Here is a 26,981-nt window from a genome sequence, read left to right as displayed (position 1 = left end):
GAGGGCTTAACATTCCCAGATGCTGGTCTTAGGCAGGTCTTAGGCAGGAAGCTGTAAGCTGGAGTCCTATCTGGAGTGCTACATCTGTATAATACATGCAAATGAAGAAACATCTTCAGCAATTTGACAACACATGCAGCATTTAGAAAACATTCAGCAACTTGAGGAAACATGCGCAGCGTTTACTAAAAGCTGCAGAAACCAAACGCTGCAAATACAAAACGCTGCAAGAAGCTCAAAACACAACGGAGACCAGGGGACACTAAAGAGTGACGCACACAGCTGCTCGAGAGCAGGGACTGAAAGTTCATATGTGTGATTGGCTGTGCGGAATGCAAACCACGCCCCGTGAGTATCTGCATTTTTTTTGAAGGCCGCCATTGTATTTGCTCATTAAAAGCTCAGCGCCGCAGCCACCAACGAAGAGATTACTTTTGTGAAAGCAGTTATTATAGCAACACTAAATAAATCCTCGGAGCGGTGGAGTGATGAGGATGTGTCGCCGATTTACTCGGAGGACGCGATCCAGAAGCTTCTACTGCAAAATGTAGGAGTGTTGTTCAAAGTTAGCCGACCTGGGAACCGTCCACAGCGCAAAGTCATGCCGGGACGACGACAAAGGTAAAATCAACTACATGCACTGCACTGTTTTAATCTGCACAATACTGGTCTCAGATGTACTTTTGTTTGCTCAGTAGATCGAGCTAGCCATGCTAGCTGAACTGGCTATCATAGCTCCAAGCTGGCTAACAACATCTAGCTAGCTAGCTATTCTCAGCCGTGCCCGCTATGAAAACGTTTTGACTTGTGAATAAGTGCGCAATGTTTTACGGTTTAAGGTGCATACCGCCACCTACTGTACTCGCCGTGAAGTTGTTTGCGGCCTGCCAGTAAACCCAAAGCAGAAGAAGAAGAAGTGACGTCAGCGGCTCATTTGCCTAATCCACCCCCAGGAACTCATTTTGGTGTGAACGCGATCTGCTTTAGTTCATCAGAACTAAAAGAGTTCTGATGAACTAAAGTTCTCATGAACTATTGTGGGAAAAGTACTTGGTGTGAACGCGCCTATTAACTACATATTGGCAGGGACCCTATCTACAAACTGTGAGAGTCAATGGGAAGACCCACAGAACTGCAGTCCCCAACAATGCATTAGTGTCCCTTCATAATCACTGAAACTTAAAGGAACCGTTCAGTGTGGCATTTCAAGGGATTGTTTTTATTTCAAAATTGTAAACTACATGACCAGTTACCTGCAAAACTTCCCATCCGCCTCAGCTGTCTTTGTGTTCAGTGCTAATTAGCAAATGTTGGCATGTGTGAACATCATAAACAGAACCTGGTCTCACCAGAATGCGTGACTCCACCACGACTCCTTAACACCGCATTGCGTGGTGGAGTCACGAACTTTGCTACATTTACGTGTCTGCACCACGCAAACAACCCCAATGTAAAGTGAATGAGGCTCCTTTGTCGTGGTGCACACACGCATTTCTACAACGTCCAGCAGTGAGCTTTTATTCTATAAAACGTTTTTAAAATCTACTTTATAGCTTGTAGTAACTCACAGGAGGCTTCTTTTATTTTATTTGTATTCATAATAATTTTTATTTTTCGTCAGAATGTATTATGGTGCATTATTCACCAATGTTTGTTCTCAAAAAACAGTGCATTGTGTGTAATACAACTGTGATTTTTATTAAATGTGTTCGTTTTTAAGGAAGGCCAGAGCTTCAGCTGTGTCAAAGAGATTGTTCCCTTTAGTTAACGTTATTTAAAAGATAATTATATTCCTATTTGATCAAGTACCCTTTATTGTATTACGGACCCAAAGAGCTGAGCGTCCATTCCCATTGGATAACGGAGCATTTTACACCCGGAAGTAAGTATTCTCCTTACTGTCCATTGATTTTATTTACAGTGATATCTGCACTACTCATCAACTCAAAAACACCAGATTATCCTTGTTAATTACACAACATTGATTGGTTTAAATTGTGTACAATGCTTTTGTATTTTCCCCTTTCGATTCGGAGAAACAAATATGTTTTCGGAGTGTGTGGATGGCAGAAGACACTACACTACCCAGAATCCTCAGCTATTGTTCCGCTTTGCCTCAAGCTCTGTGATTGGTTGACCTCCAACTGCATTCCAATGAAAAAAACGTTTCGTAAAAGATCAAATCATACTTTATTCAGCAGTGCTTGCTTTACTCTTTGAAAGTCATCACATGAATGCATTGTAATGAATGGTTTGGCTGCATTAAACATTACACATCTGTCGTAGTTCTTTATTTATCTACAGAGATCGGGCCTCAGAATAGACCGGAAACTATTCTTTTACCGTTCTATTTTAATTTCACAATAAAGTTAGTAGTAATAATTTGTTTTGATATTATTGTTTTTTATTAACTACTAGACCGCTGGGTCATGTTAAGACCATCTTTTCTGTGTTGCTGTGGGTTTTTTACATCGCTTTTGTGTTACAAATATCAAAACAATAACAGAATATATCCGTCGTAAACTAAACCAGAAACAGCAGTATATTTTATTTTGTTAACACTGTAAACTTGACAGCTTTTTAACCCGCACCTCCTACTGGTTAAAGCACGTTATTACACGTTTAGAGTAATGCAATGCAGGTAGATTGGGTTGCTTTTTAATGACTGTTTTAAAATGCCTTTTTCTTAATGTCTTTCATTTTTGTAAAGCACTTTTGAATGTGTTATATTTGATGAAAACATTTAAATATTAAGAATACATACTCTTAATATAGTGGGAAAGTGGAAGGTCAATGATATAAATAATATAGAATAGAAAATATCAAGAAGATACTGTAAGTGATCTCTACAATAAAACAGTTTAGTGCCTGATAGGAGGATGTGCAAAACAGACAAACTAATAACGCTTTATTTAAACATTAAAGAATACTTTAGGTTAAGGTCTTCTTTTAAATAAGAAAAAAGCTTTGGGGGTACCTACAGATATTAAGCCTGACAAAGTACTTAACGTCTAATATATTGCATGGTTTGTTTTGGAACTTGACAATCAACTTTCCTTCAATGTTAACTATGTTGAAGCACTTATTTTAACTGATATTATACATATTAATTATACTCTTATAAGATGTATGTAGATAGTATAAGAAATGTGCAGAATATGTTTAATGGTGGAGGTACACAGATATCGATAGATGTCTTGTGATGCATTGTTGATGAACCTGTGACCCAAGTGTTTCATTCATTGCATAACTACACCGTAGTTGTGTATATGATATGTCAATAAACCTTAGAAAATCTTGAAATCTTGAAACGAATGTGCAAAATAGCCATTATATACAGTTTTTAATTAACTATTAGTAGAGAATAACGAGTAATGAATATGCTTTATAGGGATCTGCAGATAAATATTTAGTCTTCTTAAGCACCCACTACCAAATATCTCGCCTGATTGTTGGCTGAATTCACTGAATTTTACTCAGGTGTAACTAAAGTCTGATTTAAGGGTTGTTTATATTTCACATCATTAATCCAAATCTGTAAAGTAACTAAAATAAATGTAGTGGAGTAAAAATACCAGGTTAACCTAAAGGCCCTGACACACCAGGCAGTAACCAGAGAACTCGCCGACATCCGACACCGACAGATCCATCGATGAGTTCTCCTGCGTATTGGCCATGTGTCGCACTGAAATACACCGCTTTACTACAGCCGAGCACGTACGAACTGCGCATGCGTGAGTGGCAATAACTCTCCTTACCAGCAGGCGGCGGTAGTGTGTATTCGTCATTCAAAATAGGCAACAACCGGAAGACAGAGAAGAAGAACAGACTGATATACAAACAAATAGCGGGTGCCGTTCGAAACATGTTTTAGAATATAAAAATACATGCATGATGAAATGAGCACATAAAGTGCAGACATACTATAAAATCACAGTTAATAGACCTGCATCTGATGATCGCAGTGTTCTGGCGGGTGTGTAGTTTATTGAGTCAGCAATGTAATAATGGCCACTTCTTGCTAAATTTACGATGAGATGAAAAACCGGACTTGACCAAACAAATCACGGAGCTCTCAGCAGAGGACAGCCGGGGACGCTCCCGCCGATATCAGAGATGTCCCTGCTATGTGTGGAAGGTAAGAGAGGACATTTAAATCGTTTGTTTACGTCCCTCACTTCCGTTTCGCTTCTCATTTGCTAGCTGAACAGCTGATCAGAGTGGTTTCTTGGCCCAATAGCTTGTGTCCAACACCCGGCCGATTCAACATGTTGAATCGGCCGGGTGTCGATCGTGAAAGGCCAAATAAGGCGTGTCACGGCCGAGGGTTCGGGACACACCAAATTAACTTTGGGCGACAAGGAACCCGTTTTCGCCCAACAACGCAAGACGGCCGATATCGGCCTGGTGTGTAGGGGCCTTTAAAGAAAGCCCTCAGGATTATAAAAGACCCCCATCACCCCAGAAACTGTTCTGTCTGCTGCCGTCTGGCAGGCGATACCGCAGCATCCGGACTAAAACCACCAGACTCAGGGACAGTTTCATCCCACAGGCCATAAGACTATTAAACACCTGAACTTAGAAACAACATCCATAACATTCATCTGGCTGCTACTTAGAAATTATTTATCTAATATATCATATTCCAATCACTTGTATATAGACTCGTATTGCACTATTTCACTTTTTACTATTTTACTATTTTTCTTTTTGTATTTACTTGCACTATTTGTTCTGTGTAGCCTATCTGTTTTATTGTGTTGCACTGTTGGAGGAGCCTGTGACCTAAGGGGGGGGGGGGGGGGTAGGACACGTTCTAAGCACATGGTGTAGTCCCATAGCTGAGGATTCTGGGTAGTGTAGTGCCTTCTGCCATCCACACACTCCGAAAACATATTTGTTTCTCCGAATCGAAAGGGGAAAATACAAAGGCATTGTACACAATTTAAACCAATCAATGTTGTGTAATTAACAAGGATAATCTGGTGTTTTTGAGTTGATGAGTAGTGCAGATATCACTGTAAATAAAATCAATGGACAGTAAGGAGAATACTTACTTCCGGGTGTAAAATGCTCCGTTATCCAATGGGAATGGACGCTCAGCTCTTTGGGTCCGTAATACAATAAAGGGTACTTGATCAAATAGGAATATAATTATCTTTTAAATAACGTTAACTAAAGGGAACAATCTCTTTGACACAGCTGAAGCTCTGGCCTTCCTTAAAAACGAACTAATTTAATAAAAATCACAGTTGTATTACACACAATGCACTGTTTTTTGAGAACAAACATTGGTGAATAATGCACCATAATACATTCTGACGAAAAATAAAAATTATTATGAATACAAATAAAATAAAAGAAGCCTCCTGTGAGTTACTACAAGCTATAAAGTAGATTTTAAAAACGTTTTATAGAATAAAAGCTCACTGCTGGACGTTGTAGAAATGCGTTTGTGCACCACGACAAAGGAGCCTCATTCACTTTACATTGGGTTTGTTTGCGTGGTGCAGACACGTAAATGTAGCAAAGTTCGTGACTCCACCACGCAAAGCGGTGTTAAGGAGTCGTGGTGGAGTCACGCATTCTGGTGAGACCAGGTTGCATAAACATTACACCTGCTGAACGGCATTGTGATTTTTGAGCATGTTAACATACTGGTTCTAGCATTTACCTCGAAGCACAGCTGTGTATACAGCCCCACAAACCTGCTAACAGCTTGAGCCTGGTAAATGTTTCCAAATAGCATACCGCTAATACTGACACCAAAACGTAGCAATAGTTCCTGTAATTAAGGTTTTGTTGCTCTCTCCGACTTGTCCTCATTCAGCTGCAGTGAAGGCTCCATTGGTCAGTTCTGCGAGTGCTCTATTGTGGAAAAAGACGAGCGCACGCTGCGAGCGTCCTGTCAGAGGCACAACGGCACCGAGTGTGAGGGCCAAGGAGATTGTGTATGTGGCAGGTGCCAGTGCCACACCACAGAGTGGAAGTAGTTACCATGGTGACTTCTGCGAGTGTGACGATGAACACTGTGAGAATTTCCAGAATAAACTATGTGGAGGTAGAGTTTTAGTCATTTTCCAAAAATATAACTTCTTTCATTGTGTGTTTTACCAGATAGCCTATAGGTTCTTTCATCAAAATACTTTGTATCTCTAAGACCTAACATATGGGTAAATTGCATTTACTTTCTCATAAATCATTTGTAAAGCATAAAGCAAAGTACCAGGAAAACCCCAATATTTGTTTTAACATAAAGACATAACATTCATGAAATGTTTTTACAAGATATAGTTATAGAACTACCAACACCTCCCACATTCTGCCCAATGGGATCTCCCTGTCACTCACAATGTTGTGTACCTAGGCTCTGAGTGACACAGGTCATTTTCATTTTACATACTGCAAATGTACTTGAACTATTCTCTCCATTTCTCTACTTGTAGGAAACGGTAAATGCAATTGTGGCAGATGTGAATGCTTTTCAGGCTACGAAGGCTCAGCCTGTCAGTGTAAGGTGTCTGAGGAGGGCTGTCGGACCCTCAACAACACTACGACAGAGGGACCTGCAAGTGTAACCGCTGCGAGTGTAAGGAGGGATACCAGCATCCACGATGCCACACATGCCTCGGCTGCCCAGACCCCTGCCAGACCAAACTGTAAGGATTTAAACTTCTACTGAACCTTTACTTCAAATGACTGTCGACCTATCACATTTAAAAAAGAAATCACTCTAATAATATGTCGAAGCTTAGAAAATGCCCCGGGTGATTTAAACTGTGTTTGGGGGAAGATGGTGCAGCATGAAGAACATTCATTAGCTTAAAGTTTTGCTGGGTTATTATTACAATAAATGTTTGTGATGTTACTTTTTTGTATTTCTTCGCTGATATCATCAGTATCTACCCAGAAAGATAATCTGAACATTTGTTTTACTGTTGTGTTTCAACATTTTATATCTTATCCAATCAATGTAAGTTTAGAAACATAGGTAATATTTCTCAAAATTATCCTATGCTTATACAATACTTGTGTCAATGCATTATTTGTAAATTCATAGTAATGTTTTAAATGTTTAAACAATTGGAAACATTTTATGAATTTAAAAATAATCTTGTTTTCAGGAACTGCATTGAATGCCTTGGTTTTGAGTCCGGTCCCTTTAAAAAAAACTGCAGTGTGGCTTGCAGCAAAAGCATTTATCACGAGATGGTTGATCAGTTCACCATACAAAGCAGGAAGTGCCAGCAGAAGGACACGGAGGGATGCTGGATCAGGTTCAATCTCGACCAGTTAGTTGGAGAGGATTACTACAAGGCTGAAATTCTCAAACAGAGAGGTGAGCAGCTCATAATGTGTGGAACATTCTTCAGAGCTATCAAACTCTTACATTTAAGAACTATTGTTGGTGTCGGTATGCTATTTGGAAACATTTAACAAGACTAAAGCTGTTAGCAGGTTTGTGGGGCTGTACACACAGCGGTGCTTTGAACTAAATGCTAGACACAGCATTTTAACATGCTCAAAATGATTATGCTGTTCAGCAGGTGTACTATAATGTTTATGATGTTCTTACATGCTAATATTTTTCTAGTAAACACTAAACACAAAAACAGCTGAGGCTGATGGGAAGTTTTGCAGGTATTTGTTCATGAATATGAAGCAATATGGAAAGTCAGAGGATCACTAAAGTGATCGCATTGCAACTCGTTTTTATATAAGTTAGTGTTAGTTAGTTAGGGAGGATTACCATAATTGTTAGGATTCACTCTCCGGGGACCATTCATGTCAACAAAAAAATAGTTCAAATAGTCCAAAGTGGTATGCCGACTGACCAACAAGCCGACCAAATTAAACACTCAAAAATGTCAGCAGACATACTCTATTCTTCAATTCATCATTTTTGATATAGGCTGTCCTTTCGGATATCAGTAAATCTTTCTGTAGCCTAATTTCTCCCTGTTCCTCCAGACCAGGGGTCGGCAACCTTTTTGATATGAAGTGCCATTCAAAAAAAAAAAAATTATCAGCGTGCCGACGATCGTGAATTCTCAACGGAGGGGGGGGGGGGGGGTGGGGTGAAGAGCTCGACGAAAACACTCGTGAAAAGTGATATTTAAAACTCTGTTAATGGGGCTCATTCACTGGCGCTTCCACAAACAACAACCAACATAATTGTTAGATTCAAATGAAGTAGCCTACATTATTCAAATTTCCATTCACTTTGGATAATAACAAGGGAGAAATTAGCGGAAGCGCTCTCTTTCCCCCTCTCTCTCTCTCCTGACAGCCTGTCAGTATCTCATGCAGCTCACTGATCCAGTAATGAGTGACAGTGAAGAATACATATATTTATAACTAGTTCCAGAAGTAGATAAAATAGCTAAGTGTGTTAGGTGAAGTAAACAGATATGGTTCTAAACGGTATTGAAGTAAACATATATTATTTTGAATTGTATTTTAGTGAACATGTATTGTTTGAACTGTTTTAAGTAATCACATATATAGATATTGTATTCTCACTTACAACTCACTGACCCAGAGATCCTGTTACACACACATACACCTCCTTCCACTAGCACACACACACATATTCTTTTCAAGGTTCTTTCTGGGCATCATTATATCTGTGCACAATGTTTAATTGTCTGAGAAAGAATAGTTTATGTGAAATATTCCATGGGAAAGTAAGGGAGTGGATATCGGTGCAGAGATAAGATTGACTCTGCCCTTGTGAAACTTCCGAATCTCACGCTGTGGTCAGAAGACAACACGTTCTGCTCAGAACTCTGATTCGCTGTATTGGACCCGACCAGAAGTGAATCCAACCAGTAAAAACACCTGGGGGAGTGAGCAGCTCACACAGCTCCTCCCCACGGACTCTCTGATTCGCTTCGGAGTAAAATGGGAAGGAAGAACTCAACACATCTCCGCCCCAAAATATGAATATGAATACTGTTGTTTTTGCATGTAAAATGCTTCTTGTTTGCTGACTGGCTGGTCCCGATACCTGTATCGCACAGCAGTGGAAACCTGAAGTCCGGAGTACTCTGTATAACTTGTATACGTGTTTTGTTTCTTACCAGTAAACTCAGATTATTGTTATAACCTTTAATTCCGGTGTTTTCAATTCCTTTCTTTATTAAATAGAATCAGCCTCATCTAACGAACGGCGCGTAGCGGAGGGGGGGGCTTTCAGCCACCACCTAGGTGTTTTGCTACAACAAATGGTGACCTGCGACGTGATGAGTGCTGATTTCTAGAAAGGAACACCGAGAGCCAGCGGACGGAATTCAGTCCAGGGGAGGACACCGAGATACCGTTGACAACTAAGACCATGGCCATATACAAAAGGTGAGCAGACACCTGTTTTGACTATCAAAAATCTGTGATTGATTATACTAAAAATGTTTAGAGTTGTCAGCGGCGTTCTCAGTGTTCTTAGTCACGGTAGGAAATACAATACATATTCTAGTTGGGATAGTGCTTAGAGTCAGGTAGAGCATTCCTGTACCTAAGGCACAAAGTGTTTGTAAGAGGCAGGTAGCTAAGTCCCGTGCCTTAACTCACTAAAAACGAAGGCTGCAAGTACGTAAAAAACAGATGGGTTAAAATCCCCGTAGGTCATGATAAGATTGATTAATACGGTTGGCTTGTTAGTGCTTTAATTGAAGGCTGCGAGGGCGTAAAAAACAGAAGGGTTAAATTCTCCGTAAGTCAATTAAAGATTGATTAATACGGTTGCCTTGGTAGTGCTTTAAATGTATAAAATTGCTGTAATTGTTATATTGTGGGTGACACAAGAGGAAAGAGACGCGACCTCCAACTAACTATTCGGAACGACCGAAACTCATCACAACTCTTGCTGTGGGGTTAATCAGGCTCATTAAACGTGACGATAAAGAGATTTTGTTGACTGGGTTCCGACTCCTTGCCTGAAGCCGCAATCGCCGTAAGGGGGTTGTAGAAGCTTGCTTCAGGAAGTCACGTTGAAATATACATTGCACAATAAAAATCTGCCTGACTGTATGGAGACAAAGTGTGCTGGACTTCAACCAGAGAGGAGAGGCTCATTCGTGGTCAGCTGCTGCCCTCTGGCGGCGAACAGGGAGTGTTACAATATTCTGAACTATTGCACACTGGAAACTTAGAATTAAAGAAAGGGCATTCAAATAAATACAATAAGGACGTTAAGAGTAAAGACAAGAATTGTCCAATATATTAAATAAATACAAACGAACACATATCAACATAGTCAGATAATATAAACGAAGTCAATCATGGAAGGAGATTTTGAAAAAATTATATAAGCGTTCCAATTTCCGGAAGCTTCTGCGAGCAACTGGTCAGGTGCTACCATCTGATGGCCAATAGGTTGTGGCACAAAACAAATAGAGACTAATGATAAATTAAGGTTTGGCTCCATCTGCTGGACATATTGTATATTATATTATTTTTAGAATTTGAACGAGAAGAACAAATAGGTGTCCCAGTACCAGGGAGTCTACTAGAACAGTGGGGGCAGACAGAGAGATTGATCATTAGTGGGATCAAACTGGGGGACCGGAAGAAGGCTGACATTTAATGACTGATATATAAGTAATAATAATATATAATATATAACTGATTTAATAACTGATATATAAGGCTCGATATTTCTGAAAATGAGAACACCGTCAACGGCATCCTATTTCAGAAAAAGGGGGGATGTAGATCAGGCAATATGTATGTGAGATTATTACGTTTTTAAGAGAAATTGATAAATTTAAAATAATCTAGTTTTGGTTATTTTTTGTTTTGTTTTGTTTGTTTGTTTCCTTTTTGTTCGGTTTTGTTTTATTTCTTTTGTTTATTGTTTTCTGCATAGTCTCTTGTCCACACTCCAGTCTAGTTGGTGGCGGTAATGCACCTACAAGTTGGTTTGCCAACCGCCAATAAACACTAAAGAAGTAGAAGAGATGAGTTCAAAACCATATTTCCAGCAACTTAAGGGCTTGGTATGAGACTTCTCCACACAGGTTGCTGACGCCAAAGGGGGACCCGAGAAACACGAGGCCAACACAGCAGAGTTCGTCTGGCTGAAAGTCATCAGGCCTAAGTGACTCAACCCGAGGTTTTCCGGCCCCTACCGAGTGACCCAAAGGACCTCCCATGCCGTCCGCCTAGAAGGAAAGGGAGACAACTGGTGCCACTGGAGCCAGTGTGCGGTCGGGAAAAACACCTGCGAGGACCCTAGACGACATCAGGACAGATCTGGCCCTCGTCAAGGCAGTCGACCCAGGAGGCGCCATCAGCGGACCGGAGGAGGAGGATCGGGAGGACATCTCTCCAGCATCGACCCGGAAGCCACCATCAGCGGACCGGAGGAGGAGGATCGGGACATCTCTCCAGCATCGACCCGGAAGTCGCCATCAGCGGGCCGGAGGAGGAGAATCCAGAAGACATCTCTCTAGCAGGCAGCCCAGAAGCCGCCGTCAGCGGGCTGGGGGGACAAAGACACGGCAAACCAAGACGGCACAGGGAACTCCACTTCCCGCTGAAACAGGTTGATATAGCCGGTGTGGAACTTTGTTTTAACAATCCATTTTTTGAGGAACTTTCAACTTTATTTTTATATTCCCATTTGTTTAAGGGATTTGTATTTTTATATTCCCATTTGTTTAAGGGATTTGTATTTTTTATATCCCATTTGTTTAAGGGATTTGTATTTTTATATTCCCATTTGTTTAAGGGATTTGTATTTTTTATATCCCATTTGTTTAAGGGATTTGTATTTTTATATTCCCCCATTTAAGGGATTTGTTTATTTTTATTCTCCAGAACTATGTGTTAAAGGTTCCAGGAAATATTGAAGGGTTCTTTTGGGGCAGACTACTGACATATGTGGGGACCCACATTTACCATTAAAAACCTATCGCTTAAAATCAATCACTAACCAAGTTCGGAGTAACTCCTGTTTTATTTTCCAAATAGGCCCTTTTATCATTACTCAACATCTGGACGAGGGTAGATGTCTATTTAAATACTCCTCGTACTAAAGAGGGTTTTGGCATATCTGGGTCTCAATCTCCCTCAGGGGGCACGTTTTGTATTCTGGGGAACCAAGGTATGATCGCATTGACCATTGGTAATATACGGTTTAAAGATACCAGAAGAATTGGAGCTAACAGCATAATTATGTATGGGCACTGGAGAATGGTAGCGGGCCTGGGCCTCCTACTTACCATTATGGTAACGATAATTTTCATTGTCTGTAAAACTAATGATGTTCTTTCTCCAACTCTCGCCCCAGAGGAAGAGATAGTAAGGACCAAAAGAGGGACGAGAGTAGCGAGCCTTATGTCTCCAAAAAGAACCTTCACTCTCCAAGAAGGTAGCAACGGAATAGTGGACATAGATTTGTGCGCAATCGCCCCATGTTCCAACTATGACAGATCATACTCAGGTTTTGCTAAATATGTCTGCCTCACCCCAACAGTATGCAATACTCACACCCGAGGATGTAAATGCGAATCCTGGTCTTATGTACTAGTTAACTCTGGTCCGAAAGACTGGGGATATACGCCTAAATTCAAATCAGCAAGGATTGTTGCGTCACTAAAACGTAGAATGAAAGTCATTAGAAAGAACCCTATCTCTCCCTGTGCTATAGGAAGATGCAACCCTGTCTCAATTATCCTAAGAGGGGTTGAGATCGGCGATGCAGGTCTATATATTTTGGCAGCACACGCAGGAAGAAAGTCACCCCAAGGTCTGTTTAAAATAGTTGTCACTCCGAAACCAGCAGTAACTCGCCCAACTAACGCCGTGATACAATATATGTCCAAAATCATCTGCGGAGATAAATGTACTAGCGAAGTTGGTGAAATTGAACCACTAGACATAATTCAAATGACCACAGGTTTTACTGATGATAAGGGAATGCTCTGGTTTTTGGACAAAATTAACATGGGATCACTCCCGTCACCGGACGTACTTCGTCTCACTGGAATAGTAACGATCATAGTGAATATAAAATCGTCCCCATGTATCCGGCCAATGACGGGAGAGTTTTGAAAGAGACAAAACACTGTTCCATACATTTAAAAACACTTAAACAATTAAACAATGTTTACCTGCCAACAAGCAGCAGTGTGCTGTCATTTCAAACATGTTACCCCACTGTTTAACACACTTTTACCTGTGTTTTGAAGACTCTTTCCTGGGTCAATGTGTCCTCTTTCTCCCCCCCCTGGGTGTGTGTGAGACAAGTCAAGTGAGTCAGCCTGCCAACAAGCAGCAGTGTGCTGTCATTTCAAACATGTTAGCCCACTGTTTAACACAGTTTTACCTGTGTTTTGAAGACTCTTTCCTGGGTCAATGTGTCCTCTTTCTCCCCCCCCTGGGTGTGTGTGAGACAAGTCAAGTGAGTCAGCCTGCCAACAAGCAGCAGTGTGCTGTCATTTCAAACATGTTACCCCACTGTTTAACACACTTTTACCTGTGTTTTGAAGACTCTTTCCTGGGTCAATGAGTGCTCCAATGTGTCCTCTTTCTCCCCCCCTGGGTGTGTGTGAGACAAGTCAAGTGAGTCAGCCTGCCAACAAGCAGCAGTGTGCTGTCATTTCAAACATGTTACCCCACTGTTTAACACACTTTTACCTGTGTTTTGAAGACTCTTTCCTGGGTCAATGAGTGCTCCAATGTGTCCTCTTTCTCCCCCCCTGGGTGTGTGTGAGACAAGTCAAGTGAGTCAGCCTGCCAACCAGCAGCAGTGTGCTGTCATTTCAAACATGTTACCCCACTGTTTAACACACTTTTACCTGTGTTTTGAAGACTCTTTCCTGGGTCATTGTGTGCTCACCAGGGGCACGAGAATACCCTCCACAGAAGGGGTCGTGGTTCCGTGAAGAAGGCCGAATTTGGGTGCTCATAGGCAGCCTGCTGCAGAGTCATTTTCAGGCTCCTCTCCACAATTGTCCCCCTAAAATGATTTAAAATCATTATTTTTGCATTTAAATGCATTTATTCTATCATTTATATGGTTCCCCAACACAATGCACATAGTCTGGAGCTCACTGGGGTCCTGCATATAATTTAATCAGGCGTTTTAACACTTTTTCCCATGAAAATTATTTTTAATCACTATCATGGGGCTATGAAAATAAAATTCCGGGTAATGCAGAGCACAAGTGCACCTTTTACTATTTAAATGTATTTGTATTATATATATTTGGGCTAGAAAGGTGACCTCTCTGGGTGATTTAGTCAGTTTATGGAGCTTAGCCCACAAATCCTGGATGATCCAGGCCGAATTTGGGTGCTCATAGGCGGCCTGCCAGGCGCCCCCACCCGTGGAAAGCAAAAAAAATTGAAGAAAACGCTTAATTATAACTTAAAATAATCAAAAATGAAGTTTTGAAAAATTGTCAAAAAAATGACAGAGTGCCAACGGGAGAAGGGGCCAGACTATTGGCGCTTCAGGCCGATTTTTCCCCTTCTCCGATGGTTGGTACAACGGAGAAGGGGAAAAAGTCCCTGGGCTTCATTTCCACTTCTCTGTTAAAAAGATTCATCCATACTTTTCAAACTACCGTCTGCACGAAATCGGAAACCCAGTTTTTGGGTGCACTCAGAAAAATAACGGCTGTTGCAAATCATGGAAGAATGTATCCGCTCACCAAGCACTTTGAGTGGGCCTAATTTTGTGGCGCAAGGACCCCCCCAGCCTGGTTCTCTCAATACTTAAAGTTTGACATGGAGGAATGCGAGGGCACTTTGCAGGTGACTCTACCCGATTATGAGACACTATTTTGGGACGTATTTTTTACATTTCTCTGGTTCTCCAAATAGTTTAAGTTCGACATTTTGAGCCATGGAGGAATGCGAGGGCACTTTGCAGGTGACTCTACCCGATTTTGAGACACTATTTTGGGGCGTATTTTTTACATTTCTCTGGTTCTCCAAATAGTTTAAGTTCGACATTTTGAGCCATGGAGGAATGCGAGGGCACTTTCCAGGTGACTCTACCCGATTTTGAGGCACTATTTTGGGGTATAATTTTTACATTTTGACCCCTTTGCCCGGTTATCACCAAAGTTGAGTTGGATGATTTCGACCATGGAGGAATGTCAGGGGAGTCCGCGGGGGGACTCCTGCGGGGTCATGAGGCACTATTTTGGGGTACAATTTTTACATTTTGACCCCTTTTCCCGGTTCTCACCAAAGTTGAGTTGGATGATTTCGACCATGGAGGAATGTCAGGGGAGTCCGCGGGGGACTCCTGCGGGGTCATGAGGCACTATTTTCGGACACTTTTTTCCCATTTTCCCCCCTTTTGCCTGGTTCTTTTTATTTTTATTTTTTTTCCTGTTTTGGCCCGTTTGACCCGGTTCCTTCTGCCGGGGGCACTGCCCGGTCCCGGGTGCCCCCCCCAGGGCTCGCGTACAGCCGTTTCACCCCCCACATTGACGGATTTTGACCCCTTTGCCCGGTTCTCACCAAAGTTGAGTGTGATGATTGCTGAGTCATGATGCACTATTTTGGGGTACATTTCCCCCATTATCAACACGGACTAGAGATGTCTCGGAGATGGCTCGGAGCCCACACCCTGGTTCTATGTAACCCTGGAGGAATGTCACATGAGTCGACAGGGGACTGCTGCTGGCTAATGAAGGACTATTTTGGGGTACATTTCCCCCATTATCAACACGGACTAGAGATGTCTCGGAGATGGCTTGGAGCCCACACCCTGGTTCTATGTAACCCTGGAGGAATGTCACATGAGTCGACAGGGGACTGCTGCTGGCTAATGAAGGACTATTTTGGGGTACATTTCCCCCATTATCAACACGGACTAGAGATGTCTCGGAGATGGCTCGGAGCCCACACCCTGGTTCTATGTAACCCTGGAGGAATGTCACATGAGTCGACAGGGGACTGCTGCTGGCTAATGAAGGACTATTTTGGGGTACATTTCCCCCATTATCAACACGGACTAGAGATGTCTCGGAGATGGCTCGGAGCCCACACCCTGGTTCTATGTAACCCTGGAGGAATGTCACATGAGTCGACAGGGGACTGCTGCTGGCTAATGAAGGACTATTTTGGGGTACATTTCCCCCATTATCAACACGGACTAGAGATGTCTCGGAGATGGCTCGGAGCCCACACCCTGGTTCTATGTAACCCTGGAGGAATGTCACATGAGTCGACAGGGGACTGCTGCTGGCTAATGAAGGACTATTTTGGGGTACTTTTTTTTCATTTTCACCCAAATTTCCCTGGATGAAATATTTTTTAGTTTTTTTAGTTTTTAGCCCAGTTTTGGCCACAGCGTTGCCTGGAGGATAGGACCGAGATATGACAGACTCTCTGGCCGCCTCACAAGTCACTATTGTCGGACACTTTCTTTGCTTTACCCCGGTTCTATCACTCTTTCCTCCTTTGACCATACAACCCGTTTCCTGCTGGGGTGGTGCCTGGTTCCGGGGTACCCCAAACCCTCTCATGGTCGGGGCACCATGTATTGATGCATCGGACCCAATGTTGCCATCACCAGCCCCGCGTTGGTGCGGAAGTGGGACCATCTGACCCGGTGGTAACCCAATACTTCCCTTCGTCCATGCACCATGAATTGATGCATCGGACCCAGTGTCGCAACCACCGCTCACGCTAACGCATATAAACGGAGAACTATAACATAATTTTGATCAAAATCATTATGTGTGTTTCAGGAAGGATGTCATCTGAATGCCCGGTGTGCAGACTCTTCTATCTGGCATTGAACAAACACCTTAAGCACAAGCATGCAGTGCGGAACTTGGAGGAGAGGGGAATCCTCCTGAAAATAGCCAGTGGAAGGATAAATGTTCGGACCAAACCCTGTCCCATCGCTGGGTGTTCGTACGCTGGGAAGAGACTGGACCGTCATGTAAAACATGACCACCCTGAGTTGTCCCGACATAAGGCACATCAGGTCATGGCAAGGCTGAAGCATAGTGTGGCACTGCAGTTGCTCCATGACCTCCGTGAGACTAACCCCATCATTGGAATGGCTACATCATTGGATATAGACAATGAGGAGGAATACCCCGGGCACCCTCCACCCTTCTCCCCACATACCGAGTGTGACAACGAGGACTGCAGGCAGGTGATGCTGGAAAATGTGGCATTGAGGGCTCAGAAGGATGCCCTCAATGATGAGGTGAAGACCCTGCGCTCCAGGCTGAAAAAGGAGCTAAAACCCAGGAAGCAGAGTGCTGCTGTTCTTGAGGAAGAGGACGAATGTATACGATTTAAGGGCCTGGCAATCCCAAATACCTCCGGCATAAACACAGTAGCCTCAGGCAGCAATACCCCTGTGAAGAGCCCGGTGAAGACTGTCATGCAGTCCCCAGTAACCTCCGGTAGCGAGACCCCTGTGAGGAGCCCGGTGAAGACTGTCATGCTTGCAGTAGCCTCCGGTGGGAAGAGACCGGTCAAGAACCCTGTGAAGAGCCCAATGAAGACTGTCATGCTTGCAGTAGCCTCCGGTGGAAAGAGACCGGTCAAGAACCCTGTGAAGAGCCCAGTGAAGACTGTCATATTACCAGTTTCCTCCGGTAGCGAGACCCCTGAGAAGAGCCCGGTGAAGACTGTCATGTTTGCAGTAGCCTCCAGTAGCGAGACCCCTGTGAAGACCCCGGTGAAGACTGTCATGTTTGCAGTAGCCTCCGGTAGCGAGACCCCTGTGAAGACCCCGGTGGAAACTGTCATGTTTGCAGTAGCCTCCGGTAGCGAGACCCCTGTGAAGACCCCGGTGGAAACTGTCATGTTTGCAGTAGCCTCCGGTAGCGAGACCCCTGTGAAGACCCCGGTGGAAACTGTCATGTTTGCAGTAGCCTCCGGTAGCGAGACCCCTGTGAAGACCCCGGTGGAAACTGTCATGTTTGCAGTAGCCTCCGGTAGCGAGACCCCTGTGAAGACCCCGGTGGAAACTGTCATGTTTGCAGTAGCCTCCGGTAGCGAGACCCCTGTATGCCGGAAGACCCGTGCCTCTAAGCTGGCTAATGACTTGCCCTCTCCCTCAAATTACTGGTCCACTGGGTGTGGACGGGGGAATACCATGCGTGAAATCACGTTGCCTAGAAGCATGGAGGCGTACCTTCAGACATACTTGGATCACTGTTTGGGTGTCGCTCCGACAGTAAAACAGAAAGACAATGTTGTGTCGAAGATCAGCCGGATAAAGAACTTCATAGTATACATGGCCCATGGTGTTAACCGCCTGTCAGACTGGCTGTTCCTAAGAAACATGAAGATGATCCGTGGCTGGAGCGAGTATATTGTAAAGCCGGGCCGGGCAGTCACAACATCAGAGTTCTTCCTGAAGAATGTGCACCAGTTCATGGGGTACATGTCTGAGTCAAAGCCCCGGGGGTGCAAGCTCACCCAGTCTGATATGACCCACATAATGAGAGAGGTGAAAGCCAACATGAAACACTTGAATAAGGCAGTCACTCTACATCAGTTTAAGGTGAAGAGGAACAAACTGGATCGTCTGCCGAGCCAGGCGGAGCTTCTCGCCGCCATGGCGGCCGCTGAGAAGCGCATCCCGGAGCTCCTCGACCTGATGGCCGGCACGCCGACCTCAACCACCCAGAAGCTTCTCTATGGCTATCTCACCCTCCATTGGAGCCTCCTGTATGGCCACCGTACGGGCGTGTACGCAAACATGAAAAACAGTGAGGTCTTAGAGGCAGCCATAAGGGGAACTGCTGAGGGCTACATCATCCATGTGCAGGATCACAAGACGGCCAAGACATATGGCGAAGCACAGCTGGCGCTTACAGTAGAGGAGTTTAGCTGGGTCATGCGGTGGATGGGGATTAAAGAGGCATTGCTGGGTCCTCAGAATGAATTCTTCCTTTTCACAAGGGGGAATCGGGCCTCCAAGAACCTGAACGCTCACTTGAAGAGGGCATGGGCTGATGCTGGGCTAGAAACAGCCGTCACCTTCACAATCCTGCGCACTGCCCTGGCTGACAATATCAAGCATCACCAAGATCCAGAAAGCCGGTCGATTCTCGCCAGGTTTATGTGTCACGACGTAACCACGGCGGACCGGTTCTACGCGAATGCGCCAGGTATAAAGGAGGCATTGAGAATCCGCTCCATGTTCAGGGCGTCATCAGATGCGGCAGCAGCTGCATCATCATCAGAAGGATGTCTACCGCTGTCAGATGGGGAGACCTCCGAAGAGGGCTGCTATAACAGTACAGCTCTATCATCTTCACCTGATGGGTCATTGGAGCGGCAGCAGCAGCGGAAGCGGAAGCGGGAGGGAAAGAGGCCAATGAAGTCGGGACCGGGGCTGGTTGACACTCCTGATGATGGGGCAGGGGCCGTGGACTCAACCTGTTTGCCCTGGTGCACCGTAAGAATTAGACGCCTAATTTGGTCCCCTGAATCCCGCTAAACATTGTGAATATGTATACCGTGTATATAATTATTATTATAATCCTGTGTATACATTTTGTAAATAGTACAATATCTCCAGGGCGCATAACTGCACTTTACAAGCCAGGAAAGGTGCCAGAATCCTGGGCATACATTTTGTTAATAGTGCAACACCTCCAGGGCGCATAACTGCACTTTAAAACGTAGGTTAAGAAATTTAGTAGTACTGTTATAGTAGCAGTAGTACGTGTAAATAGTTTATGTTTTAGCCTCTCTGTACTGTCTACTGTGTTTTTTGTTCAAATAAAATAAAAAAATAAAAAAAAACAATAACCTTGATGGTTACCAGGGGCAGAAAAAGTGCCACTTTCCATCAGCACCGGGGAGGCACTCTCCTTGGTGCTGAACCCTGTGATGAGCGCTCAAGTGTTGGCGGAGGAGGTGTAAGCCAGAGGAGGGTGAACAAAAGTTAAAGTGTTTGAACCTCCAGCCCAGAAGGGGGGGTGATGCCGTGAAGAAGGCCGAATATGGATGCTGATGGGCGGACACAGAAGCACCATAAAACCACCCCCTTGTAAGGTCACCAGGGGCACGAGAATACCCTCCAGCCCAGAAGGGGGGGTGATGCCGTGAAGAAGGCCGAATATGGATGCTGATGGGCGGACACAGAAGCACCATAAAACCACCCCCTTGTAAGGTCACCAGGGGCACGAGAATACCCTCCACAGAAGGGGGGGTGATGCCGTGAAGAAGGCCGAATATGGATGCTGATGGGCGGACACAGAAGCACCATAAAACCACCCCCTTGTAAGGTCACCAGGGGCACGAGGTTCTGGTGGGTGTGAATACCTGTGTTTAGTCCGTGGGGGAGTGCTTAACTGTGGGGGCCCGGGGACTCAGGGTGTGCAAGGTTATGGAGGTCCCACTGTTAGGGGCCCATGCTGGAGGTAATTAGTCCGTCCTTGGGGCTCTGTGAGCGGGCAAAAAGAGGTGATTTCCCCCTGGTCTCTGCTGGAGGTGCAGAGTCCCACTGTTAGGGGCCCATGCTGGAGGTAATTAGTCCGTCCTTCGGGGCTCTGTGAGCGGGCAATGAGAGGTGATTTTCCCGGTCTCCGCCCTGGAGGTGTGAAATAAACAGAGTCCCCCTGTTAGGGACTGGTGCTGGAGGTCTCTAGTCCGTCCTTCGGTGCTCTGTGAGCGGGCAGAGAGAGGTGATTTCCCCCTGGTCTCTGCTGGAGGTGCAGAGTCCCACTGTTAGGGGCCCATGCTGGAGGTAATTAGTCCGTCCTTGGGGCTCTGTGAGCGGGCAGAGAGAGGTGATTTTCCCCTGGTCTCTGCTGGAGCTGTGAAAGAAACAGAGTCCCACTGTTATGGGGACATGCTGGAGGTCTCGAGTCCGTCCTTCGGTGCTCTGTGAGCGGGCAGAGAGAGGTGATTTTCCCCTGGTCTCTGCTGGAGCTGTGAAAGAAACAGAGTCCCACTGTTATGGGGACATGCTGGAGGTAATTAGTCCGTCCTTGGGGCTCTGTGAGGGGGCAGAGAGAGGTGATTTCCCCCTGGTCTCTGCTGGAGGTGCAGAGTCCCACTGTTAGGGGCCCATGCTGGAGGTAATTAGTCCGTCCTTGGGGCTCTGTGAGCGGGCAGAGAGAGGTGATTTCCCCCTGGTCTCTGCTGGAGCTGTGAAAGAAACAGAGTCCCACTGTTATGGGGACATGCTGGAGGTAATTAGTCCGTCCTTCGGGGCTCTGTGAGCGGGCAATGAGAGGTGATTTTCCCGGTCTCCGCCCTGGAGGTGTGAAATAAACAGAGTCCCACTGTTAGGGACTGGTGCTGGAGGTCTCTAGTCCGTCCTTCGGGGCTCTGTGCGCGGGCAGAGAGAGGTGATTTCCCCCTGGTCTCTGCTGGAGGTGCAGAGTCCCACTGTTAGGGGCCCATGCTGGAGGTAATTAGTCCGTCCTTCGGGGCTCTGTGAGCGGGCAATGAGAGGTGATTTTCCCGGTCTCCGCCCTGGAGGTGTGAAATAAACAGAGTCCCACTGTTAGGGACTGGTGCTGGAGGTCTCTAGTCCGTCCTTCGGGGCTCTGTGCGCGGGCAGAGAGAGGTGATTTCCCCCTGGTCTCTCCTGGAGGTGTGAAATAAACAGAGTGCTACATTTTGTAAATAGTGCAATATCTCCAGGGCGCATAACTGCACTTTACAAGCCAGAAATAATGTTTAAATGGTCGGGGAAAGTATTTTTAAATGTCTGGAAGAGAGTTTTAGACAGTCATTTTGCACGAAATCATTTAACATAGACGCTCTCCTGAAAATGCACAGAATATGTGCTTTTTCAGGAGACCGTCAATGTTAAATGATTTCGTGCAAAATGACTGGCTAAAACCTCGGAATAAGTGTTTGAAAGGCGGGGAAAAGTTGTTTAAAATAGTCTGATACCTCCAGGGCGCATCACCAAAAATGTACAAGCCAGGGAAGATGCCTGAATCCCGGATACTTTAGGTATGTCACTTAGGGTGACCGCACCACTCCGACGCTCCCGAGAGTGGACGTCCATTGTTTGTAAGGCACCTAAGAGGGATAATCTATGGTTAAAATGGGTTGCTGGGACTGCTCACGAACAAATGATAGGTGATTGTTTAGCTTGTGCGACCGCTCGTCCCCACTTGATAACTGACCCCGCTCCTCTCTTCCCTTCAGATATCTGGGGTTACAACGGCATGTTAAAACTTACCCAAATGGCTAGCCCATCAAACTGTACAACCTTAGCCAGCCTTTTCCCACCGATTGATAATGGCACAAAAACAGGACCCTTTACACCAAGAAAAGGCAGAGGGGGATACACTTGTTTCGAATTAACCAGTGCCTCCCCTAAATTTAATCTGGGTAATGTTTCCTCTGATTGGTGCAACAGCACTCTAGCAGGTAATATGGTAGGTCAGTGGGCCAGGGGTGGGCTTTACTATTATTGTGGCGGCCGACGGTTGTATACCAGAATTCCGGAAGCATCAATAGGACTTTGTGCAATGACCCGCCTCCATGCCCCTTTGACATTACTAGGTGACAGGTTAATTCCCCTCGATGCGAAACACGTCTCGAACGGTCAGTTAGCTAACCGACGGCGAAGACACGTTTTAAACAAAAGGGACGCAGAGGTCAACTTTGACCTTTCCAGTAACTCCCCTACTTACATTGACTCCATAGGAATCCCTCGGGGGGTCCCTAATGAGTACAAATTAGCTGACCAGATCGCGGCAGGGTTCGAAAATATTCCTATCATTTCAGCTTTTCTTCCCATTACTCCTAACAAAAATGTAGACAGGATTAACTTTGTACATTACAATGTCCTACGTTTGGCGAACCTCACTAGGGACGCAGTAGAAGGCCTAGCTGAACAGTTAGAGCCTACCTCCCTTATGGCTGTACAGAATAGAATGGCGTTGTATATGCTTCTGGCGGAAAAAGGGGGTGTTTGCACAATGTTCGGTGATATGTGCTGCACGTTTATTCCCAACAACACGGCGCCTGACGGTTCCGTGACTAAAGCCTTAGAGGGTCTACGTACCCTATCCAAAACCATGCATGAACAATCAGGGATCAACAATCCTATGGAGGAATGGATGACAAACATGTTTGGTAAATGGAAAAGTTTAATAATGTCTCTTCTAATTTCTGTGGCTACTTTTATTGCCATTTTAGTGACATGTGGTTGTTGTTGTGTGCCTTGTATCCGCTCATTGTGTGTTAGACTCATCAGTTCCACCATTGAGGGAAAAGCTGCCCCTTCCCCTTCGTACCAAATGCCCTTGTTGGCTTATGCGTCGGAGGGGGAAGAGTACGATGACTCAGCCGACAAGGACAAACTTTTTTAAACATATTTTGGTCTCCCTCCACTGTCATAAGAAGTTGTTGTGGTGGACTGTTCCTAAAGGTTTAAAGTGCTCTAAATCCCAGCTTCTGATGGATTTATATAAATGTTGGGACAGACACAGTAGAAAAGAATGACAGTGGTTATGTTTCAAATGCTATATGTTGATCTCGTGAGGTGAGATCAAAAGAGGGATTGAAGTAAACAGATATGGTTCTAAACGGTATTGAAGTAAACATATATTATTTTGAATTGTATTTTAGTGAACATGTATTGTTTGAACTGTTTTAAGTAATCACATATATAGATATTGTATTCTCACTTACAACTCACTGACCCAGAGATCCTGTTACACACACATACACCTCCTTCCACTAGCACACACACACATATTCTTTTCAAGGTTCTTTCTGGGCATCATTATATCTGTGCACAATGTTTAATTGTCTGAGAAAGAATAGTTTATGTGAAATATTCCATGGGAAAGTAAGGGAGTGGATATCGGTGCAGAGATAAGATTGACTCTGCCCTTGTGAAACTTCCGAATCTCACGCTGTGGTCAGAAGACAACACGTTCTGCTCAGAACTCTGATTCGCTGTATTGGACCCGACCAGAAGTGAATCCAACCAGTAAAAACACCTGGGGGAGTGAGCAGCTCACACAGCTCCTCCCCACGGACTCTCTGATTCGCTTCGGAGTAAAATGGGAAGGAAGAACTCAACACATCTCCGCCCCAAAATATGAATATGAATACTGTTGTTTTTGCATGTAAAATGCTTCTTGTTTGCTGACTGGCTGGTCCCGATACCTGTATCGCACAGCAGTGGAAACCTGAAGTCCGGAGTACTCTGTATAACTTGTATACGTGTTTTGTTTCTTACCAGTAAACTCAGATTATTGTTATAACCTTTAATTCCGGTGTTTTCAATTCCTTTCTTTATTAAATAGAATCAGCCTCATCTAACGAACGGCGCGTAGCGGAGGGGGGGGCTTTCAGCCACCACCTAGGTGTTTTGCTACAACATAGGTCTAACTCTTGTGTGTTTTGCTCCGCTCACCGGTCCGTCACAGCGGGTGGAGCTGCAGGATTTCTGCTTCACACACGTTGCAAACCGCTATTTTATTGTCATTTTCGGACACCTTAAAATACTGCCAGACTGGTGAAGCGATTTTGGCGAGCTTGTTTTGCCGCACACAGAGAAAAGTGTCATGTATTTTACGTCTCGCGATCGGCCTTTTTAGAGAGCACAGATCGATCGGCAGAGAGTGAGTATCGGCCGATATCGATCGCCACGCAAAAACTGCGGCATTTTTACAGCTCCTTATGGGTAATGCAATTTGTGAAGTGCTTTCCTCTGTGGTGAAACTATCAGCACTGCATTACGGAGGAAAGCGGCAGAAAGTTGCCTGGAGTTAAAGAGAGCGGGGCTGCGTTGCGTGCATGGCTTCCTTCTGCAGGTAACGGGGAGACGCGCTCTGGCGGCGGTCTCGTTCAGGATCCGAAAATAAAATTTAAATATTTTGCACACTTATTCCACTTATTCCTAGTGTGCCAGGGGTTGCCGACCCCTGCTCCAGACTGTCCGGAGCCCCCTAGTGTCATAGCTATCATCGGGGGCTCCATTGCATCTGTTGCTCTCATTGGCCTGCTGCTGCTGATGCTCATCAAGCTACTCATCTACATGAAGGACCTAAAAGAATTCAGAAAATTTGAAAATGAAAATAAGAAATCCAAGTGGGCAGAGGTGAGACCATTTATATATTTATATAGATTGTTGCCCAAAAAGTTGGATTAAAATATTTTTTACCGCTTCTCATTTAATGATTGGGACAATGTGATTTATTCTTGATAGATAGTGTATATTTTCTCAAAACGTTATTGATCAATCTCTTTCAAACATATCACAGTGAAAATTAAATAGGAATAAAAAGAGGAAAGTGTCTGAAAACAAAATTATTCCAACTTTATGGGTAACATTGTATATTTATATCTACACACAATGTCGTTTTTCTGTGATCTTTTGATGGACTTCCTGTTGCCAGTAGTTGCACATTGACTATAGAGAGGCAAAGTCCCTCCCCTTCCGGTGGGACTCATGGGACCTTATTTCGGAAAAAGTATGCATTGAGGTCAATGGAGAGAGAAAGATTATCTTTCGATCCCGTTTGAATTGTGCCACGAATTACACATATGATGTTTGTCAATCTTAAATAATAATTTCCACGTCAAAAAAGTCACAGTTTGTCCTAAAACTGTTGAAATATAAGACTATGAAAAATAGGCAACTAGAAAGACTACAAATCCCAGAATCCCGGTCCCGCATGCTGGCTCTTACGGAACCGACTAACTCCCCTTGTGTGTATGTACAGCTCTCAACATGCCCAGACTTGGAGTGATTTTCACCTCTTTTAATACTTTTCGCCTCATTCTGAAAGAAAGAAGTGAAATGTGCCAACGTGACGGCCGTCTTGGTGTGTGGTGCGAGACGGGAGATGTAGTTCATTGAGCGGTTTCACACAAAAAAAGTGTTACTTCACAGTTTTACGACACATTTTAATTTTTTTGACTTGTAAAATTATCTTTTAAATTGACAAACATCATATGTGTAATTCGTGGCACAATTCAAACGGGATCGAAAGATAATCTTTCTCTCTCCATTGACTTCAATGCATAACTTTTCCGAAATAAGGTCCCATGCAGCTCAACCGGAAGGGGAGGGACTTCGCCTCTCTATTGCAGGGTAATCAACTGTTAAAAAGATACTGTTCAAATATATTTTTTTATTATTATTTATTTATAAAAAAATTATTTGAACAGTATCTTTTTAACAGTTGATTACCCTGAACTTTAAGTATAATTTAACTGCAAAGTATTCAGCTGAAGCCACATCTTTTTCAACTTCCCCACGGCATTTGTCATATAGGGCAGGCAGGCAGATCTGGTGAAATAATGGCACAGATGGCATCGCGTAACGCTTGTCCCTAGTGTTAACCAGTTGCTTAAACCCCTGGTTGCTAACCGTGCTAACTGGGCACATGTATTTAGCTATGTAGAATGTGATGGCATCTGTTATATCTTTGTGTCTTTGCGAGCTGGTTGAGTAGGCCGTTGCACTGTAAAGCGCGTCCTTAATTGATGACTGTGATGTGGTGGATGAAATCGAGGGGGCACGCTTGTGAACTGTCAACGGGGGGCCGGGGGAGCCTCGCTGCGGGAAAACCCAAAGTATTTCCAAACAGCAAGGCAAGGCAAGGCAAGGCAAGGCAAGGCAAGGCACGTTTATTTATATAGCACCTTTCAACACAAGGCAATTCAAAGTGCTTTACAAAAATGGAAGACATTATGAAAATGGCATTTAAAATCAGTCATTAAAAAGAAAAGATAATAAAAGAAACATTAAAAGAAAAAATACATGGATAAAAGTTAAAAGTTACAGTGCAGTTTAAGATGTGAATAGTTCAATTAAAAGCAGCGGCAAAAAGAAAAGTCTTCAGCCTGGATTTAAAAGTAGTAAGAGTTGCAGCGGAATTCAAATGAATTCCGCTGCAACTCTTACTACTTTTAAATCCAGGAGAGCACCTCGTGAACAAGAAAGGTTAAATAACCTTTCTTGTTCACGAGGTGCTCTTGTTCTGCCATCTTCGCTCGTGCTGAACTCACACAACTATTGTCACTCACAACCTGGCCGAGAGGGCTTT

The 26,981-nt window shown here is 44.2% G+C and overlaps 1 pseudogene; it reads left to right on the top strand.

Annotated features, from left to right (window-relative positions):
* Nucleotides 1-601: 601 nt before the first annotated feature.
* LOC117485838 overlaps nucleotides 602-26,981 on the top strand; it is a 32,088-nt pseudogene continuing 5,708 nt past the window's right edge.

The sequence above is a fragment of the Trematomus bernacchii genome, unplaced genomic scaffold (genome assembly GCF_902827165.1).
Source record: "Trematomus bernacchii unplaced genomic scaffold, fTreBer1.1, whole genome shotgun sequence".
Classification (NCBI taxonomy): Eukaryota; Metazoa; Chordata; class Actinopteri; order Perciformes; family Nototheniidae; genus Trematomus; species Trematomus bernacchii.
This window is presented reverse-complemented; position numbering and strand designations above follow the sequence as displayed.